The sequence below is a fragment of the Saccopteryx leptura genome, chromosome 6 (genome assembly GCF_036850995.1).
Source record: "Saccopteryx leptura isolate mSacLep1 chromosome 6, mSacLep1_pri_phased_curated, whole genome shotgun sequence".
Lineage (NCBI taxonomy): Eukaryota > Metazoa > Chordata > Mammalia > Chiroptera > Emballonuridae > Saccopteryx > Saccopteryx leptura.
Genome location: NC_089508.1, coordinates 80,066,939 through 80,084,754, shown reverse-complemented (window position 1 = coordinate 80,084,754; position 17,816 = coordinate 80,066,939). Strand labels below are relative to the sequence as shown.

At 43.5% G+C, this 17,816-nt stretch overlaps 1 pseudogene; it reads left to right on the top strand.

The window, feature by feature from the left end:
* The first annotated feature begins 1,602 nt into the window (after nucleotides 1-1,602).
* LOC136377099 (apoptosis inhibitor 5-like) lies at nucleotides 1,603-3,784 on the top strand (annotated as a pseudogene).
* Nucleotides 3,785-17,816: the final 14,032 nt, after the last annotated feature.

Below are 17,816 nucleotides of genomic sequence, written 5' to 3'. Positions count from 1 at the left end.
TCCTGTCTCTCCCTGCCGTACTTAAAACAATAAATAAATAAAAATCCTACTATCATATCTTTTGGTATATATCCAGAAATAAGATTGCTGGATCATATAGTAGTCCTACTTGTAATTCTTTTAATGGAACAAAGTTTTATTTCATACATATATGCAATAACCTGCTAACAAACTTTCGTAAATATGAGACATATTGAATTTACTTTATTTAGTGGGTGATTCATGTCTAATTAGCCAAAACTATATGATCACCAGCAATTACATCAACACGGAGAGTTCTTCATCCCTGTTAAATCCCGGATAGTGAAGAGACAGTTTCACTTGACTGTGTGTTATAGGTAGTACTCTGTTTCAGGTGAATAAAACTCAAACTAAACTTGTTCAAGCAGAAAAAGGAAGTTAGGGTAAAGATTTCCCACAAAATCCAAAATCAGAAATGTGATTTGGGTGAGCCTTAGAAACTACTAGAATAAAGGACACACTTGGTGAATTCTATCATACTTCTCTCTGCTCATTGGCTCTATTCTCCCTTGCTGCAAACTGACTTTCTCCATGTGATAGAAAACATGGCTAACAATGACTTCAAAGCCTTACATTTTACTTTTTCAAGTATCTAAAGATAGACTGGTACTTTTTCTCCTTTTCTGTTCTAAAAATTTGGGCTTAGATTGATTAGTTTGACTTGGGTCAGGTGATCATTTACTGACCAATCAGATGAAGCCATGAGTGAGTTCATGTTATATGGTATTGAGCAGGGGTCGGGAACTTTTTTGGCTGAGAGAGCCATGAACGCCACATATTTTAAAATGTAATTCTATGAGAGCCATACAACGATCTGTGTACATTACGCATTATCCAATAAAAATTTGGTGTTGTCCCAGAGGACAGCTGTGATTGGCTCCAGCCACACGCAACCTATAAACATGAGTGGTAGGAAATGAATGGATTGTAATACATGAGAATGTTTTATATTTTTAACATTATTTTATTTATTAAAGATTTGTCTGCAAGTCAGATGCAGCCATCAAAAGGGCCACATCTGAAAAAAAAAAAAAAAAAAGCCACATCTGGCTTACAAGCCATAGGTTCCCAACCCCTGGTATTGAGGTTCCTATGATAACCAAGTGGATGTGAAGGCAGTTACCAGAAGAAAGAAGCTAAGGAAATAATCTATGTATACTATCTTGGGTATAGGTATTTTATTGGATAGATTCTTCAAACCTAGGGATCCTGACCTCAAAATGTTTATGTCCTACTGTCTTAGTGCAACATATATCCTTTAACAGTCTTCTACATCACGGCAGATAAACATATACTCCCCTTAATATTTCTATACTGATCATTACTTAAACTTTCTTTTTTCTTTTTTAGAGAGAGACAGGAAGGGAGGGGGGAGAGAGAAGCATCATCTCTACACTTGATCTTAGCCAAAAGGCCGAGAAGCGATGCATCATCTCATTACTTTAGTTGTGCCTCGATTACACAACTCATATGTGCCTTTACTGGGAATTGGACCTGTGAGGTCCAGTTCAAGTCAAGCCAGCAAACACTTGCTCAGGCTGGTGACCTTGGGCTCAAGCTGATGCCCTTGGGATCTTGTGGATGATCCTGCACTCAAGTCGGATCAAGCCAGCCACCCCGCGCTCAAGCTGGCGACCCCAGCTTTGTGGTGGGCAACCTCGGCATTCCAGGTCTGCAAAATTTAACTTAGTGAACAATACCGTTAACTTTATTTCAGATGGATTCAAAAGGATGTTAGGTGGCTCATTCATCCAAATCCTTCAAGGAAAGGACTTTGTTAGAGAACAAGCAATCATAACCCTTTTTACAAAACTTAAGACTACCAGATGAAGTCTTAACAAAGGAAGTAAAGGAACTAATACTAACTGAATCTAAAAAGGTCCTAGAAGCCTGACCAGGCGGTGGCGCAGTGGAGAGAGCCTCAGACTGGGATGCAGAGGACCCAGATTTGAGACCCCGAGGTCGCCAGCTTGAGTGTGGGCTCATCTGGTGTGAGCAAAGCTCACCAGCTTGGACCCAAGGTCTCTGGCTTGAGCAAGGGATTACTCGGTCTGCTGAAGGCCCACAGTCAAGGCACATGAGAAAGCAATCAATGAACAACTAAAGTTCACAACGAAAAACTGATGATTGATGCTTCTCATCTCCATTTCTGTCTGTCCGTCCCTCTCTCTGACTCTGTAAAAAAAAAAAAAAAAAAGTCCTAGAAGATGAGAACTGGTGAAGAATTTGTCCTCTTCATTAAGGTACTATCTTGGTTAAAAAGCTTGTAGACAGTGAATAGAAGACAACAACTTGTATAGTTGGTAGCTGGAACAAACCTTCAACCCGCCAGATCCCAATTGTGTGAAGAGGCTCTTATAGTGCACTTGGCAGGCAGTATCCCTCTTCTTTAAAAATGTGCGGTTTGTAACTTACTTCTGTGAGCGTGCTCATCCTAACCTCAGCTCCTTGACTACCCCATTAGAAAGTCTCAATATACAGTTGAGGGTATTGAAACTGTTGGTGGAACTAAGTTCATTTTGTGGTGACATAGAAAAGCTAAAATAATTAATGAAACAGTTTGATACTTTATTGGAGTACATTCCTCTTCCTCCAGAAGAAGCAGAAAATGGGAGAATCCTGGTAACAAAGAACCCAAGCTACAATTCAATTATGTGGAATGTTTGCTGTATAGCTTCCATCAGTTGGGCTGAAAACTTCCAGATTAAAAAAAAAGTCAAGCAAACTGAATGCAGAAAAGCTCACAGATTTTAAAACTAGGCTGCAGTACTTTGCACAGGACCTGAATGTTTATATCACACAACTTGTCTTGTATCTCCAGGATAAAACAGGAAAGGCATAAAAACAAGAGAACAAGATTAAAGTTTTTGCATTGAAAGTAACAGGTGGCCCTGGCCAGTTGGCTCAGTGGTAGAGCATCAGCCTGGCATGCAGGAGTCCTGGGTTCAAGATTCCCTGCCAGGGCACACAGGAGAAGCGCCCATCTGCTTCTCCACCCCTCCCCCTCTCCTTCCTCTCTGTCTCTCTCTTCCCCTCCCGCAGCTGAGGCTCCATTGGAGCAAAGATGGCCCAGGCGCTGAGGATGGCTCTATGGCCTCTGCCTCAGGCGCTAGAATGGCTCTGATTGCGGCAGAGCAACGCCCCAAATGGGCAGAGCATCGCCCTCTGGTGGGCATGCCGGGTGGATCCCGGTCGGGCGCATGCGGGAGTCTGTCTGACTGCCTCCCCGCTTCCAGCTTCAGAAAAAAAAAAAAAGAAAGAAAGAAAGTAACAGGTAATATCAGTGTTTTAATCAAGGATATCTTCCACATTCCTCTTTCTTTTTTAAGATTTTATTTGTTCTTTTTCGAGAGAAGAGTGTGTGTGAGAGAGAGAAGGGAGGAGGAGCAGGAAGCACCAACTCTCATATTTGCCTTGACCAGGCAAGCCCAGGGTTTTGAACCACTGACCTCAGCATTCAGGTCAACACTTTATCCACTGTGCCACCACAGTTCAGGTTCACATTTCTCTTTCTATAAGAGTATAATAACATTGTCCTGGAGACATACAGAAAGTTGAAATTGGGCAAAGGAGGGATAATGAGGATACAATTTCCTATTCACCACCCAAGAAATCTCCAGCAAAACCAAAAATAAATGTGAGGCAGATTTACAGTCTTTCTGGTGGGAAATAAAGCATGAATTTGGGCAGCTTTAATTATGAGTAGAAAGGAGCCTTGAGGGAAGTAGAGGTTTCTGGTTTGGGGAACATGGGGAAATCATAGTTGGGGAAAACTCTACTGAATAAGACATTATAATCTTTAGCATTATCATGAACTTAATATACTTAAATTGTACTCATTGTTAGCCCTGGCTGGTTGGCTCAGTGGTAGAGCGTCGGCCTGGTGTGCAGGAGTCCCGGGTTCAATTCCCAGCCAGGGCACACAGGAGAAGCGCCCATCTGCTTCTCCACCCCTCCCCCTCTCCCTCCTCTCTGTCTCTCTTCCCCTCCTGCAGCCAAGGCTCCATTGGAGCAAAGTTGGCCCAGGCACTGAGGATGGCTCTGTAGCATCTGCCTCAGATGCTAGAATGGCTCTGGTTGCAACAGAGCAACGCCCCAGATGGGCAGAGCATCGCCCTCTGGTGGGCATGCCGGGTGGATCCCGGTTGGATGCATGAGGGAGTCTGTCTGACTGCCTCCTGAGCAAAGAACCTGAACTGGCAATTCTCCAAAGAGGACACACAGATGGCCAATAGACATGTGAAAAGATGTTTAACATCACTCATCGTCAGAGAGATGCAAATTTAAACCACAATGAGACATCAAAAAAAAAAAATTCTACTCATTGAATTGCTGGGAATGTCCCTTTAAAAAGACTGCTGTCTTCAGCTAAAAATTTAATGTTCTTTTTACATTTGTATGTATGATCTACTTTTATAACAATTATCTGCCAAGGTAAAACCACAGTGATATTTTTGGAAGCTTTGTGCTCAATCTTTTTTTTTTTTTTTTTTTTTTTTTTACAGGGACAAAGAGAGAGTCAGAGAGAGAGATAGATAGGGACAGACAGACAGGAACAGCGAGAGAGATGAGAAGCATCAATCATCAGTTTCTCGTTGCGACACCTTAGTTGTTCATTGATTGCTTTCTCATATGTGCCCTGACTGCAGGCCTTCAGCTGACTGAGTAACTCCTTGCTCGAGCCAGCAACCTTGGGTCCAAGCTGGCAAGCTTTTTGCTCAAACCAGATGAGCCCGTGCTCAAGCTGGCGACCTTGGGGTCTCGAACCTGGGTCCTTCCACATCCCAATCCGATGCTCTATTCACTACGCCACCGCCTGGTCAGGCTGTGCTTAATCTTGAATTATCTTTGCAGTGTCATTATTCAGACTTCATATTGTGAATTATCTACTTTTAAGCATCTCAGGCCCTGGCCAGTTGGCTCAGTGGTAGAGCGTCAGCCAGGAGTGTGATGTCCCAGATTCAATTCCTGGTCAGGGCACACAGAAGAGGTGCCTATCTGCTTCTCCACCCTTTCCCTTCTCACTTTTCTCTCTCTCTCTCTCTCTCTCTCTCTCTCTCTCTCCTTCTCCTGCAGCCATGGCTCAATTGAAGTGAGTTGGCCCCAGGCACTGAGGATGGCTCCATTGCTTCTGTCTCAAGCGCTAAGAAGAGCTTGGTTGCTGAGAAATGGAGCAGCGTCCCAGATGGGCAGAGCATCACTTCCTAGTGGGCTTGTCTGCAGGATCCTGGTCAGGGTGCACGCACAAGTCTGTCTCTGCCTCCCCTACTCTCACTGAATGAATAATTTTAAAAAGCACCTCAATAATTTGTTATTGAGAGATTTTAAAGTCTAAAATATAATGAAATTCTGTCCATTTCTGATAACTAGTAAAGATCTTCAGTTTTGAAAAGTTATATTTCCCTCTCCCTTCTCCCCCTCAATATATAGAGAAGATTAATGGTCAATCTAAACATTTTATTTCCATTGCTTTTATTTACTTTTTCTCCTTTTCCAAGTGAGAGTAGGGGAGAAAGAGACAGACTCCTGCATGTTCCCTGACCAGAATCCACCCGGCAACCCACAGTTGTCTGGGGCAGATGCTTTGCCAATCTGGGGCCATGCTCACAACAAAGCTATTTTTAGCACCTGAGATGGAGGTTCCATGGAGCCATCCGCAGCTCCTGGGGCTGATGTGCTCAACCCAATCGTGCCATGGCTGCAGGTAGGGAAGAGAGAGAAAGAGAGAGAAGGGGGAGGGGTGAAGAAACAGATGGTCCCTTCTCTGGTGTGCCCTGACCTGGAATTGAACCCGGGACATCCACACATCGCGTCAATGCTCTACCACTAAGCCAACTGGCCAGGACTCACTGGTTTTAAATAAAGCTGCTAGGCAATAGTTCAGCATTCCTACCTAGTATCGTAAGAGCAAACTACTCTTATGATACCAACTTTTTTTTTTTTTTTTTTTTTGTATTTTTCTGAAGCTGGAAACGGGGAGAGACAGTCAGACAGACTCCCGCATGCGCCCGACCGGGATCCACCCGGCACGCCCACCAGGGGCGATGCTCTGCCCCTCGCGGGGGGGGGGGGGTCGCTCTGCCGCGACCAGAGCCACTCTAGCGCCTGGGGCAGAGGCCAAGGAGCCATCCCCAGCGCCCGGGCCATCTTTGCTCCAGTGGAGCCTTGGCTGCAGGAGAGGAAGAGAGAGACAGAAAGAAGGAGGGGGGGGGGGAGGTGGAGAAGCAAATGGGCGCTTCTCCTATGTGCCCTGGCCGGGAATCGAACCCGGGTCCCCCGTACGCCAGGCCGACGCTCTACCGCTGAGCCAACCGGCCAGGGCCGATACCAACTTTCTTAAAATTAAGAAATGATGATACATTTTTAGGAGAAAGCAAATTGCTTTGCACTGTTTACTTAACTGTTCTCCATATGTTGTGATACAAACCTTTGAATACGGGACCTTACTATTTGAATAGAAATGTAAATATATACTATACATACATATAAACATATGTGTGTGTATGTATGCATGCTATGAAACTTGACTACACAACATAAATTATTTTTTTAAACTTCAGGAATGTGTCGCCTTTGACACAGTGATTATCCTTTTGAGGCTGAATCTGTTATTAACATGTTATCTAGAGTTTCCTCCTAGTAGTGAGGGATTTTGAGTCAGTTGTACTTACATGATAATTATTATTCAAAACTAAAAATAAACAAAAAGCTGCACTTTCAAAGATAAATTTGGAAATCTTGTTGGAGGAATATAGTCAAAATATTGAATCTGATGTACATATAGTTTTCTATGAGATAACAGAATAATTTAAAGTCTGGGGATTTAATAACCACGGCAACCCAGGAAAGTGACTTGATAATATGGTATACCAATAGTAAGGGATGCTCTCTCAGTTTGCTTTAGCCATCTTGAAGATTTTAACTTCTCAGATTACTAATAAAAGTTATTGTAGCCTGTCCTGTAGTGGTGCAGTGGATAGAGCATCAACCTGGAATACCGAGATCACCAGCCAGAAACCATGGGCTTGCACAGTCAAGGCATGGTCAACCAATGAACAACTAAAGTGAAGCAACGATGAGTTGATACTTCTTGTTTCCCGTCCCTCTCTCTCTTCTCTCTGCAAAATCAATAAATAAAATCTTAAAAAAAAAAAAAAAAGCCCTGGCCAGATAGCTTGGTTAGTTAGAGCACCGTCCCAAAACACAGAGGTTGCTGGTTCAATACCCAGTCAGGGCACATACAGGAACAGATGTTCCTGTCTCTCTTGCTCTCTTCCTTACTTTCTCTCTAAAGTCAATAAAAAAAAAAAAAAACATTAAAAAGTTGTTGTAGGCCTGACCAGGTGGTAATACAGTGGACAGAGCATCAGACTGGGACGCAGGGGACCCAGGTTCAAAACCCTGAGGTCACCGGCTTGAGCGCGGGCTCATCTGATTTGAGCAAGGCTCACCAGCTTGAACTCAAGTTTGCTGGCTTGAGCAAGGGGTCACTCGGTCTGCTGTAGCCCCCCACCCTGGTCAAGGCACATATGAGAAAGCCATCACTGAACAACTAAAGTGCCACAACAAAGAATTGATGCTTCTCACCTCTCTCCCTTCCTGTCTGTCCCTATCTGTCCCTCTCTCTATCTCTCTCTCTGTCTCTATCACAAATAAATAAATAAATAAAATTTATAAATAAATAAATATATAGTATAAGTAGCCAACAGAATCTTTAGGTTAAAATAACAGAGGAGGGGTTTGTAGAGTGTTTTATGTCATGAGCATTTTTAGTAGCATAGGTTCTTTGCTCTGCATTTAAATGTTTATTTATTCTTGTTCCACAGTTAATCTTTCCTCTCCAAGTTTGCTGTTCAAATCCAATGCCTGAATGACATTTTCTAGTAGTTTGACACATTTTTTGAGGAATATTCTGTTATTACAATGCAGATGTCTTCATTACTGTTACCTCTATTCAATACATCAGGGGAAAAGCAAAACCCCTTTGTTAGAATTATGTTTACGTTTAAGTGAGAGGAAGGTAGATAGTGAGGCAGACTCCCGTATCCACCCTGACCAGGATCTACCCTGCAACCCCTGTCTGAGGTTGATGCTCGAATCAACCATGCTATTTTTAGCACCTGAGGCTGATGCATTCAGATCAATCAAGCTATCCTCAGTGCCCAAGACTGATGCTCAAACCAAATGAGCCACTGGCTGCAGGAGGTGAAGAGCAAGAGAAAGAGGGGAGAAGCAGATGGTCGCTTCTCTTGTGTACCCTGACCAGGAATCGAACCTGGGATGTCCATATGCCAGGCTGACTGATGCTCTATCCACTGAGCCAGAAAGACATATTTTAAAGATTAGAATGATACAAGTGAGCAAAAGAAGTTCATCAGCTTGGCTACGGAGTGGTGGCAACAAACTAAACATTTCAAAAGACTATGAGCTGAATCTAAGCTCCCTTGGAATCTGATCAAACATAGGAACATGGAATTGCCATTTGAAAATTGTGACCAGGTAGTCTAGATCTCAAAGGCAGGTCAACCATTCCAAGAACAGAGACTATATTGGGACTACAGTTAAATAAATTTGAACTTTAAGTGTAACTCTTTTTTTTTACATTTTTTAATGTTTATTTTATTTATTTTAGAGAGAGAGAAGGTGAGCAAGTGAAAGAGAGAGAGACAGGAACATTGATCTACTCCAGCATGTGCCCTGACCAAGGATGGAACTGGCAACCTCTGCCCTTCTGGACAATGCTCTAACCAACTGACCTAACCAGCCAGGGTGATTTTCCTCTTGTTTTTTATTTTTTTATTTTTATTTTTTTTACAAGGTTACAAGGACAGAGAGAGAGAGATAGACAGGGACGAAGAGAGATGAGAAGCATCAATCATCAGTTTTGTTTTTATTTTCCGTTGCAAGACCTTAGTTGTTCATTGATTGCTTTCTCATATGTGCCTTGACCACGGGCCTTCAGCAGACTGAGTAACCCCTTGCTCGAGCCAGCGACCTTGGGTCCAAGCTGGTGAGCTTTTGCTCAAACCAGATGAGCCCGCCCTCAAGCTGGTGACCTCGGGGTCTTGAACCTGGATCCTCTGCATCCCAGTCCAATGCTCTATCCACTGCGCCACCACCTGGTCAGGCCTCTTTTTTTTTTTTTAAAGAATGTTTGTAAACTTAAAGCTGAGCATAAATGACTTTACTTTCTCAAGTTTGATATTGAGTTTTTTGTGTGTCTTCCTTTACTACCTCATTGTTCTCATTCCCTTTCCTAAGGCACAACTTAGGTTATTTTTGCTTCAAAAGTTTGAATGAACCCTGGCTGGTTGGCTTAGTTGCTAGAGCATCCGTCCGGCATGCATACATCCCAGGTTTGATTCCCGGTCAGAGCATATATGAGAAGCAACAATTTGCTTCTTTCCCCTCCCTCTCCCCATTCTCTCTCTTCCTGTCTCACAGCCAGTGGCTCGATTGGTTTGAGCATCAGCCCGTACATAGCTCGGTTAGTCCAAACTTTGACCTCAGCCACTGAGGATAGCTCAGTTGATTCAAGCATTGGCCCCAGACAGGGGTTGCCAGGTGAATCCAGTTTGCGGTGCATGCAGAAGTCTGTCTCTCTATCTCCCCTCCTCTCATTTAAAAAAAATTTTTTGGCCCTGGCCGGTTGGCTCAGCGGTGGAGCGTCAGCTTGGCGTGCGGGGGACCCGGGTTTGGTTCCCAGCCAGGGCACATGGGGGAGGCGCCCATTTGCTTCTCCACCCCCCCTTCTTCCTCTCTGTCTCTCTCTTCCCCTCCCGCAGCCAGGGCTCCGTTGGAGCAAGGATGGCCCGGGCGCTGGGGATGGCTCCTTGGCCTCTGCCCCAGGCGCTGGAGTGGCTCTGGTCTTGGCAGAGCGACGCCCCGGAGGGACAAAGCATCACCCCCTGGTGGGCAGAGCTTCGCCCCTGGTGAGCGTGCCGGGTGGATCCCGGTTGGGCGCATGCGGGAGTCTGTCTGACCATTTCCAGCTTCAGGGAAAAAAAATAAAAAATAAAAAAAATTTTTGAATGAAAAACTTAATACCATGACTGTTTTTCTTTTGCAAGACATCTGTTTATCACCTGTTCAGATGGAAATGGTCCTTTATTTTTTTTTTAAACAAACTTCCTTTTGTAATTTTGAAAAAAAAAAAACTGCCTAGCAATGTTGAACATGCATATAACCAATGATTCCACTTCTAGCTAGATACCTAGAGAAACACTTGTACCTGTTAAAAACATTCACAGCAGCATTTTTATAATAGCAAAAAGCTGAAAACAACCAAAATATCCATCCATAAGAGAAGGGGTACCTAATTTTATATTCAGATAATTGTATACTATGCAGCAGTGAAAATGAATGAATTACATGGTTAAAAGAGTGTTAAGTGAAAGAAATCATGGATGAATAAATATAATATTCTATTTATATAAAATTCAAAAACACAAGACAAAATATTTTTTAGGGGTATATACATGCATATTTGCTAAGAAAAGCAAGAGGATGATCAACACAAAATTCAAAAAGTAGTTATCTCTTTGGTAGGAGGATGTCAGCAGGAAGGGACTCAGGAAGCTGTGAAGGTGCTGGTAATGTTCTGTTCTTAAGCTGGGTGGGTCATGTATATTCGTGTATATATGGCATTGGTTTTATTGTTCTTTTATTTTTTTATTTTTATTTTTAGAGAAGAGAGACAGAGAGAGAGAGAGAGAGAGACAGAGAGAGAGAAAGGGGGAGGAGCAGGAAGCATCAACTCCCAAATGTGCCTTGACCAGGCAAGCCCAGGGTTTTGAACTGGCAACCTCAGCATCCCAGGTCGATGCTTTATCCACTGCGCCACCACAGGTCAGGCTTATTGCTCTTTTAAACTGTACATATACAATATATTACATACCTATTCTATTGTCATTGTAAGTATAATATCTTCCAATATAAAAAAAACTGTTAATAAAAATTTTTTAAAAGATCTCTTTTTTAACCTTTGCTTATTTCCGAAATACTGATTCTCCTCTTAAGATGTATTTGACCTCCATGCAGCTGGGTTGGGTACCACTCCCAAGTGCGCAGATCATGGGTAACTTTCATCAGTAATGGAAAGAGAACACCATATGTCTGGTATTTTGGAGACTATAATGATAAGCAATATATTATATAATAATTTAGAAAAGTGATCAACCACCTTAATATGTAATAGCAGATTCAACAGTGCTTCTTTATCATTAAAGAACTGCAGGATTTGAAAGCAACTTATGAGCCTTAGCCAGGTGGCTCAGTGAGTAAAGGGTCATCCTGGCACACCAAGGTCATGGGTTTGATCCCTGGTCAAGGCATGTAGGAGACTCAATCAATAAGTACACAACTAAGTAGAACAAGTTGATACTTCTCTCTCTCCCCTAATCTCCAACTCTCAATCCGTAGAAAAGTTTTTGTTTTTGTTTGGGGGGCGGGTTTACAGAGACAGAGTCAGAGAGAGGGATAGATAGGGACAGACAGACAGGAACGGAGAGAGATGAGAAGCATCAATCATCAGTTTTCTGTTGCGACACCTTAGTTGTTCATTGATTGATTTCTCATATGTGCCTTGACCGCGGGCCTTCAGCAGACCGAGTAACCCCTTGCTCAAGTCAGCGACTTTGGGTCCAGGCTGGTGAGCTTTGCTCAAACCAGATGAGCCTGTGCTCAAGCTGGTGACCTCAGGGTCCTGAACCTGGGTCCTCCGCGTCCCAGTTCAATGCTCTATTCACTGCGCCACCGCCTGGTTAGGCAATAGAAAAGTTTTTTAAAAAAAGATAAAAGCACCTTATGGTTTTGGTATTATAGATTTCATATGCTCTCAGACATAAAGAGAGCACTGCCTTGCATTTTTTAACACATTACCATGGCATCTATACACAAGATTTTTGAAAATACTTTGGTAATTTGAGTGAATAATAAATGATGCCATTTTTTCTGGTTCTTTTTTCTTGTAAAGTTTCCAACATTCTAAATGTTGAGGTTAAGGTAGGTTAAGAATTTGTAAAGAATAGCTTTATATCTCACCTTAAATGCTAAATCATCCAGAATCAGAACTGAAGCAAATATGTAAGGATTAAGAATTTTACAACACAAGGAATGTCAAAGATTGCAAAGATTGCCAGAAAACCACTAGGAAAGAGGTATGGAATAGATCACCCTCAGAGCCCCTAGAAAGAACCAACCCTGCTGACACCTTGACAGCAGATTTCTAGTCACCAAAACTGTTGTTTAAGAGGATAAAAAAAATTTAAAGTCCTGAATCATAGGCCAAAATAAAGACTACCTCTATGACTTACTAGGCTATACCAAAAAATGATTACTGACAGTCATTGAGGAGAATTGATTGGGAGTGATCCTTTCAGTGAGTACACAGAAACCACTGTCAAGGAGCTATTTTGATTTTTTAAAAGCTAAAAGAAAAAATTATTTTCAGCTGCCAAACTTCTGTGTCATTCAAGATTTTAAAAATCAGAATTTTAGCCTGACCAGTGATGGTGCAGGGGATAGTGTATTGACCTGGAATGCTGAGGTCCCAGGTTCGAAACCCAAGGTTGCCGGCTTGAGCACAGACAGACTCATCAACCTGATCCCATGGTTTCTGGCTTAAGCCCAAGATCACTGGCTTGAGCAAGGGGTCACCGGCTCAGCTGGAGCCCCCAGGTCGTGACGCAACTACGAGTTGATGCTTCTTATCTGTCTCTCTGTCTCTCTCTCACTAAAAAATAAAATAAAATAAAAAAATTTAAAAAAATTAATTAAATGAGATGCAGGGAGGCAGAGAGACAGACTCCCGCATGCACCCTGACAGAGATCCACTTGGCAAGCCCCCTACCAGGTGATGCCCTGCCTATGGGACCACTGCTCCATTGCTCAGCAACTGAGCTATTTTAGTGCCCGAGGCAGGCCATGGAGCCATCCTCAGCGCGTTGGGCCAATGTGCTACAACTAATCAAGCTATGGCTGTGTGAGGAAAAGAGAGAGAGAGGAGGGATGGGGAGGGGTGGAGAAGTAGATGGTCTCTTCTCCTGTGTGTCCTGACCAGGAATCCAACCCAGGACTTGCACACGCATGCCATGCTGATGCCCTACCACTGAGTCAATCAGCTAGGGCCAAAAATTAGAATTTTAACTCCATAGCTATATTAGCTATCAACAGAAATTTGATGATCATTGAGATGATGGCTTCTTTTTTTAAAAATTTTTCTTTTATTAATTTTTAGAGAGGAGAGAGAATGAGAGAGAGAGAGAGAGAAAGGGGAGGGAGGAGCAGGAAGCATCAACTCCCATATGTGCCTTGACCAGGCAAGTCCAGGATTTTGAACCAGCGACCTCAGCATTCCAGGTCGATGCTTTTTCCACTGCACCACCACAGGTCAGGCGAGATGATGGCTTCTTTAATGGTTTGTTTTATACCCCAGTACGCTGTCATAGTTCATAACAAATGCAGTCTTCCTTTGTCCATCAGCAGCACCTACGTCCTACACTGTGACTGAAGGGATTTAATCCAGAATTGATAAATATTTATATAAATCAAAATGTTCAGGCCCTGGCTGGTCAGTGGTAGAGCGTTGGCCTGGCATGCAGGAGTCCTGGGTTCGATTCCCGGCCAGGGCACACAGGAGAAGCGCCCATCTGCTTCTCCACCCCTTCCCCTCTCCTTCCTCTCTGTCTCTCTCTTCCCCTCCCGCAGCCAAGGCTCCATTGGAGCAGGGTTTGCTCAGGCGCTGAGGATGGCTCTGTGGCCTCTGCCTCAGGCGCTGGAATGGCTCTGATTGCGGCAGAGCGACGCCCCGGATGGGCAGAGCATCGCCCCCTGGTGGGCATGCCGGGTGGATCCCGGTCGGGCGCATGCGGGAGTCTGCCTGACTGCCTCCCCGTTACCAACTTCAGAAAAAAAAAGAAAAAAAAAGTTCAGATAACAATCTTTGAGAAAAGCAGTGGGGAAAAACATACCCCACCTTTTATTTAGCTCAAAGAGAAATACGAAAAACTTACTACTCCACAGTATCACAAACAAAAAAAGGAATTATTGCTACTGTTTCAGAGGAGGGGAGATAGTGAGACAGATTCCAGCATGTACCCTGTCACTCGAACCAATCTAGCCACTGGCTGTGAGAGGGGAAGACTCAGAAGGAGAGGAACAGAAGCAGATGGTCACTTCTCATGTGTGCCCTGAAAAGGAATAAAACCCAGGATGTCTGCCTACCGGACCGATTCTCTATCCATGGAGCCAACTGGCCAGGGCCTGCTTCTATTTCTAACTCAATGGAATCATCAAGTTATATCCCCAGGTCTTACCTTCATCCAATAACTTTACCTTATTGGGGTTGGGTTCAACCCAGTTTTACTTCATTCTGGAAATTCAAATGAAAAAAATTTTTTTTTTACTTTTGTTATTACCTTTATTTTGTTTTTGAAGGGGGTTTATTTTTTATTCCATTCCTCTAAATTGAGTTTATTGGGGTGACACTGGTTAGCATAATTATACAGGTTTCAGGTGTTCAATTCTATAACATGTCTCTGTACACCATATAAAAATTACTTTGAGGCCTGACCTGTGATGGCGCAGTGGATAAAGCATCAACCTGGAATTCTGAGGTTGCCGGTTCAAAACCCTGGGCTTGCCTGTCAAGGCACATATGGGAGTTGATGCTTCCTGCTCCTTCCCCTGTTCTCTCTATCTCTTTCCTCTCTCTCTCTCCAATAAAAATGGATAAATAAAATCTTTAAAAAAATAAAATACTTTCTATAAAAAAAAATTACTTTGAGGCCCTGGCTGGTTGGCTCAGTGGTAGAGCGTTGGCCTGGCATACAGGAGTCCTGGGTTCGATTCCCGGCCAGGGCACACAGGAGAAGTGCCCATCTGCTCCTCCACCCCCTCCCCCTCACCTTCCTCTCTGTCTCTCTCTTCCCTTCCGCAGCCAAGGCTCCACTGGAGCAAAGTTGGCCTGGGCGCTGAGGATGGCTCCATGGCCTCTGCCTCAGGCGCTAGAATGGCTCTGGTTGCAACAGAGCAACGCCCCAGATGGGCAGAGCATCGCCCCCTGGTGGGCATGCTGGGTGGATCCCGGTCGGGTGCATGCAGGAGTCTGTCTGACTGCCTCCCCGTTTCCAACTTCAGAAAAATACAAAAAAAAAAATACTTTGAAATTTAAAATGTGGGGCATTGCTCTTCCTCAAAATGATAAGAGGGAAAGGTGTAACTGGTTGTTGCTTGTTAACTACCCATAGCTATTTCAGTTTACAATACAAAGCATGAATATCACAAATGTTATTCCCTATATCTTCTAATCTGTGGTGTTTATTCACTTTGTCTTTCCTAATCAAGGTTACTATAAACTAGATTTAAGTTTTTGCTCTATTGATCTTCAATATGAAAAAAAAAATCATTTTATTTTCAGCTAAGTAAACATTCCCAGAAGCTGTTATAGCCAGGTGGATGTTTTCACACGAGAGCATTCAGGTCAGGGAATAATTTGAGCAAAGAAAAATATTTCCAGTTTGTCTTGTAGACGCAGAGAAGAAAGCCTGGATTCATTCTTAACTTCTCTAAGTTTTGTCATGACTGTTTTCTCGGAGATGGTTCTCCAGTGGGACCATACTTCTTAATGGTAAGAAACAGACTAAACTTCCACCTGTCATTGCTGCCTCTAAAAATCAATCTTTGCAAATCTTGCATCCTGGAGTCTGGGTTTTTCTTGCAAGAGTTGAACAAAACTGTAGGCAAACAAACAAAAAGATCTATTAATTTCAATTTTTTTTTCTTTTTTTTTTTTTCTGAAGCTGGAAACGGGGAGACAGTCAGACAGACTCCCGCATGCGCCCGACCGGGATCCACCCGGCACGCCCACCAGGGGCGACGCTCTGCCCACCAGGGAGCGATGCTCTGCCGCGACCAGAGCCACTCTAGCGCCTGGGGCAGAGGCCAAGGAGCCATCCCCAGCGCCCGGGCCAATGGAGCCTTGGCTGCGAGAGGGGAAGAGAGAGACAGAGAGGAAGGGGGGGGGGGGGGGAGTAGAGAAGCAAATGGGCGCTTCTCCTATGTGCCCGGGCCGGGAATCGAACCCAGGTCCCCCGCTCGCCAGGCCGATGCTCTACCGCTGAGCCAACCGGCCAGGGCTAATTTCAATTTTTTCTTCAGAGCTATGTCATATAAGGGGTGCTGACACATAAGGGCCTGCCTGGCTGCAGACCATCACCAATTAAATACTGAACAGTTCTTCCCAGAGAACCTCATTCTTCAGACAGAATGGGTCTTATTCCTGAAGCTGAACTTAGAGAATGAAGAACTATTTTCTGGCACTGAAGTGGTAAGAGAACTGGAATATCTCGGTAATGCGTTTGACTGTGCAATGGCTCTTTCTTGCATAGCCTTCCAGAGGTTTACGGGTCCTACAATTGTTCACCATAGAACTTGCGGAGAGGAATCCTGGTGTTGATGGAGAATGGTTTCCTTGAGCTGTGGTTTGTTGACAAATTTGGGGATATAATGGGAGTTCTTTCCAAACCTAGCAGCCATTCTTGTAGACCTACGTTGTCCAAGTCTTGTGGTTGCTGCTGCTCCAGTAGATGGCGCCTTTAACTCTTATATTGCCTCAACTTGTAAATTGCTTTTTCCATCACTAATTCAAGTATTTTTTTTCCTAGGCTTTAAAATAATCTGGCATGCTGTTGATTCTTTTTTTTTTAATTGATTCTTTTGATTTTTCTTAGAAAAAGGTAAAAACTTCTAGATCAAGAAATCATAAATGCAAAAAATGGACTGTCAGAACAAGTCTTAGCGCAAATCCATATGAAAGAAACCACAAATGAATTAAACATTAAAACAGGTACAGAAATGAGGAATAGAAATGTGAGTTTCCATTCAAAATTTCTTATTTTCTTCTCCAGATTCTTTGAGTGCTTTGTATTTTCAGAACTTCTATAGTTAAAGATTTTCCTTCAAGAGAAGAATCCACTCACTTTATTTGTAGAGCCTGGACGCATTGATAGACCTACCCATTTTCTTTCCTTTTCTTTCTTTTTTAGAGAGAAAGAGGGTCAGACATGCAGGAAGGGAGAGAGATGAGAAGCATCAACTCATAGTGTGTCACTTTAGTTCATTGATTGCTTTCTCATATGTGCCTTGACTGGAGCTGAGCCAGTGACCTTTGGGTTCAAGCCATCAACCATTGGGTCATGTCTATGATCCCACATTCGAGCCAGTGAACTTTCGAACCTGGGTCCTAGCGTCCCAGGCCAACGCTCTATCCACTGCTCCATTGCCTGGTCAAGCCCTACCCATTTTCCATAGGAAGTCGTTACTGCAAGAAATAGTACTCTGAAAAATGATGTGGCCCTACTAGTATTTAGAGAGGCTGCAGCACTAATGGGCACTTTAAATGCCGTCTGACAAGTGCTGGGGGAAACCAAGGGACTACAGGAGCATCAATGAGGGGACCAAAAGCCCTAAAGCAAGAGAGAGCACATGGACTAGTTCAGTGGTGAGATTCAAATAATTTAACAACTGGTTCTCTCCCCTAAGGATCATTTTAAGTCTAAAAAACGATATACCAAAAGGTAATTTATTATTTCATGGGTGTGTGTGTGTGTGTGTGACAGAGAGGGAAAGATAGGGACAGACAGGAAGGGAGAGAGATGAGAAGCATCAATTCTTTGTTGCAGCACCTTAGTTATTTATTGGTTGCTTTCTCATACGTGCCTTGATTGGGGGGCTACAGCGGACAGAGTGACCCCTTGCTCAAGCCAGAGACCTTGAGCTCAGGCTGGTGAGCCTTA